This window comes from Lactuca saligna, chromosome 2 (genome assembly GCF_052625555.1).
Source record: "Lactuca saligna cultivar CGN05327 chromosome 2, ASM5262555v1, whole genome shotgun sequence".
Taxonomy (NCBI): Eukaryota; Viridiplantae; Streptophyta; class Magnoliopsida; order Asterales; family Asteraceae; genus Lactuca; species Lactuca saligna.
The window spans coordinates 18,474,611-18,479,523 of NC_136418.1; the positions used below are offsets into that span (position 1 = coordinate 18,474,611).

Genomic DNA, 4,913 nt, shown 5'->3' on the forward strand with positions numbered 1-4,913 from the left:
ACTTATGTAACAAATTAAAAGGCATTGGCCTAAAGGCGAACGAACGGTTACCCTTGTTAAACTGGTAACTAATTTGCTAACATCCAATTGGTCATTTTGTCTTATCTGAAAATATATAAAATTAATTAAATTAATGGGACAAATGTCGACAATTATCACATTAAATGTGCATGGTCATTTTGGTCATTTTTGTGATTAAGCCTTTAGGCTTTAGTTATACTTGGTGGAGCTGAACAAGTGCATGAAACTATACAAGTGCAACCCTTGATTGAACAACTTCTTGTACCTCATTGTTCCATCTTTTCAGAATCTCTGGATTTGTCTAAGATACAACAACAAATACAATATAATTAGGAATTCTGTTAAAAGAATATCATTAAAGATAACAATGCTAATGATTGGTTATACCTGGAGCAAATGGACGCCACTAACTAAATCTGCACTAGCAACTACATGAGTTTTGTCAACAATAGAATCAAAATTTTAGTTTTTTGTACCTTAATCATCAAATCAAAGTAACCGTTAGAATTTGGATCTGATATCAGGGTGCATCTGAAAATAAACATTCATCAAAATTAATAAAAAGTAAAAAACTATCTCCAAATACATCATATTGCATGACATTTTAAGATGAAAACGGTTAAGAATGGAAATTATGATATAAAATAATTCAAGGAAGTCGTAATACCACACGAGCTACAGAGAGGGAAAAAACTATAAATAGGCCAAAACCGTAGGGACCAGAACTGTTGCAGGGACAAAAATTGTACAAGGACCAAAAATTTAGGGACCAAAACTGTTACCTGTTTTGTTGTTTCCTGTTTCTGAGAACATAAGATGTTGATTCCGATTCGGATTTTCTATCACATTTGGAGGATTTAGTGATTCCAATGCAACTCATTTGTCCACTACTAACCTCAAGAAGCATTTTAGCTGCTGAAGTGACTTGTCATAAGCAGGATCATAACAAAACATTTGCAACAATAACTTCTTGTTTTAAATATTCACCAAATGTCTTAAATAGACTTTGATAATGATGCATTTATGCATTAAAAATTATAAATTTCTTTCAAAAAGTATCCAAACTTTTATTTAACTCATGTAACTCTTTATCCGTGAAGTCTTGGAGAAGAGTATGCTCCAACTCTTTTGTTGTTTCCATCCTATCACACCAGAATCGCCTATATTCATTATCATTAAAAAAGAAGATGAAATACAAATAATTTTAGGTTTATATAAAAAAATTAAAATAAAAACATACCACTCTCACTAATTTTTTTATGCGATACAACAAATTTATAAGAAATTAAAGAATAAAGGTTTATTATATAAAATAAATATGATATTCATATTATAATTTATACCTATAATTCAACAGTAGAATCTCCACCACGAGCACAAAGTTCTGCTTGCAAGCATTCCAGTTGTTGACATTTTTAACATGTCACTAGACACCGGATCCCTATTCACCTATTAAATTGTTTAAAAAAGTAATGATTTATTTGTGTATTATATATAGCATCTCACTGTAATACTTTTTCTATAATAAGCAAATCAATGAAAGCATGTTGCTATTTCTAGCATATAACTCAAACTTACCACAGGCTTATTCTATATATTTCGAGCCCTGTTTGCATACTTTAAAGTGTTGTGAGTCTCCTCAGCATTTATATCAGCAGGACTAACACAAGCTGAAATTAGGAAAAATTATATGTTTACTTAATACCAAAGATTTTAAATAATAAACAAAATTATAATTATAAATAATAAACAATACTATAAATTATATATGTTACCTATCATAACGATTCTGTTGTTCCCACCAAGTGAGTCCTATCAGTTTGGTAAAACATATTTAGATTAAACTAAAAGCAATAAACCGATTTGCATTAAAAAGATAGTTAATTAATAGTATCCAACCAGTAAGAGGTAAGTAAGTTTACTATCTCATCACCAAGGGCACTTATGACATTTCCAAGTGCAAGAAGACCCTTATAAATATGAACTCATGTTCAACAAATCAAGTTATTAGGCAGGTTATTTCCTTTTTCCAATAATGAGGATGAGGGTATTTATGTCTTTTGTGTGAGACAAAAGCTGCAACTTTTGTCTACTCACTCCTGGTTTTAGTCCTGTTCTTTTAGCCCTTTCTGAACCAACAAGATCAACTAAATGCAATTTGGCACACAAATATTCATCACACATAGAATCATTCGAGATTGTCTTGTTCATTTGTTCCAATGTGATTGTGAAAACTGCATGTGATCGACTACACAAAAAGTTGAAAATGTCATAAATATATATCATATATGTCATATATAATATATTATATTACTTAAAAGACAATTCAAAGATTAATTACCTTGATTGATTATTCATATTTGTACTTCATGTTGCTCTGCTCAATGATCCATGCTCAAGTCAATCACTCATTTCTTTTAATGCCTTAACACTACATTCAATAGATCCAGCAAGCGTTATGACACCATTAGAAGTTTCCCTAGAATATTCACTTTCTCATTCTACCTATTTGATGATATCTCAGATTTAGTATCAACAAGTCTCACACTTCTTCTTTTAGAATCTTCATAGCAAAATCTTTCAGTCAGGTGTAAAGTAAGAAAGCTATTTACAATTCTACTTATAGGTATAAAAAACACACCTCGATGAAGGAAACATGCAACTGGAACTCTATTTGATCTTGTAAACTTTCGATTTTGTTGAATAAAGCAGCCATGGATTGACGAATAACTCCGGTTTGGTAACCATCTTTGAATCTGGTTCCCATGGTGTATGTCTTCCCTGAACCGGTCTGTGAAATTAGAACACGTAAAGAACTATGATAAACAATAGAATACATTTTTGTTAGTTGAATCAACACGTAAAGAACTATGATAAACAATAGAATACATCTTTGTTACTTGAATCGTGAGAAATTTATACCTGGCCGTAAGCTAGAAAAGTAGCATTATATCCTTGAAACGGACCCTCAACAAGAGGAGAAACACAATCTTCAAACATGGAGGATGATGGGGAAGCAGAGCTTCCATAGACATGATCGAAAGTGAAGGAATGTGTACCAAGTTGCACCTGTAACATAAACAAAGATTAATCAATTTCTCGATCATCAGAATTGATACTAAGATCTACCAAATCTTAGGTAACAAAACTCAAACATGGTTTAGACTAAAATCAAGGATCGATTAAATAAAAAATAAAAACCCAAATTAGATGTCTAGAATCCATTACAACCAAGTGAGGAATTCAGTAAACTTTACAGCATTGAAGCTTCTCATCTCCGATATGACCATGACATAATATTAATTCATTTTATCTTGTGAACCTTGTCCAGATGATTTTGATAGTATCTTTACTTCCACATCCATCCCATTGTCTAGAACACCCTGAAATTATGATGTGATATTGTTTTTTTTTAGAAAACTGAAATAACCAAGCCAGAAGCTGGCTGGGCACAAAACTACGTACAAAGGAGTTAGAGCTCTACACAGAAGAGATAATTAACCAAGCATTTCAATCAATTTTATATTTACTACACCTGCTACTAATCTAATTAAAAGCTACTGCATCCTTACGTGATCAAACACAACATCACAAATTCCCTTTGCCCTTAAAGAAAGCCTTGTTTCTAACTTCTCTAATATTCGGTGCTTTTGAGTACATCAAGAAACTAATCCGGATAGTCACATGTAGTTTAAAAAGTCAACTTTATCTATGATATGAACCATTGTAGCTAGAGCTAACACCGATGGTTGATAACCCCCAGATCTTGAATCTTGACTTCAAGGAAAATAAACAAAAACATGATGAATGGAATAAATAACTTTGTGATCTGATATGGATTTTGAAAGTTATTTGGTGAAACTTAAAGAAATATTTTACTTCGATTTTTAGAGGAAAAAGAAAAGACAAAAAAAACTAAATATACAAATCTGGAACTCGATTTCAGCCTCAAACAGTTCTAGAAGAACTACATTTACATATTTAGAACATGATTTTCAAATAAGAAGGAAATGGAAACCTTACCTGCAGAAGCTGGAGGACGCAAAAGCATGAATGGAGAAGTTATCGGAGGTAGAGGGGAAGCCGACGATGGAGGCGGTGCAAATTAGAGGGTGGCAACGATGCTGAAGGGAGGGACGCAGAAGTCTCGGCAATAGGAAAGTTGCACCTAATTCCAAAATTAACAAAATTCCAAACGTAAATCAACCTAAAATCAAGAAAAATAAAGAGTTAAATGACGCTTCTTGATCAGTTGAACCCTATTAGTTATAGAATCCGAAGATCTAGGGTTAAATGTGTGATGAAGGATTGAAGGGGAATTGTGAATTCATACCAACAACCTTGACTCTCGATTCAGTATAGGGAATAAACCATAAAAGAGCTATCAAATAACCCTTGGAGTGAAATTAAAGAAACCGTGAAGATTTTAGTGGATAGTTGAACAATGATTTTAGTGAAGAGATGAAGAGCTTGGGAAGGGACGAAATCGATTTTTAACTGAAAAGAAAAATCTAATTTAATAGATAAACCTATTAAGGTAGCGGCCACGGAGGTGAGACGGGATGCAATCACAGGTGTGGTGGAAGAGTCACATTCATAGTCATCAGTGCAATGGAGGAGTCTCACACCCAATTGAGAGTGAAACGATTCTGTTATAAGTATTAGCTTATCGTTGGTCGATTTGTAATGAGGAAGGCCTCACGTCACCGGAGGAGAAGTGACCAAAGGCGAAGCAAGGTGAATCGTCCATTGTTTCAGAGCTAAGAGAGATGCGAGAGTGTTTTCGTTCTTGAAAAAAGCCCTAGCTAAAATGGTCACAATGATTTTGTGGAATTTAGTATTTGGTGATGTTTTGGGATTTTGTTGTGCGAGAAAAGAGGAGTGGTTATGAT

General features: G+C 33.2%; 1 pseudogene; it reads right to left on the minus strand.

The window, feature by feature from the left end:
* Positions 1-1,371: 1,371 nt before the first annotated feature.
* LOC145029569 (kinesin-like protein KIN-4A) lies at positions 1,372-3,311 on the minus strand (annotated as a pseudogene).
* Positions 3,312-4,913: the final 1,602 nt, after the last annotated feature.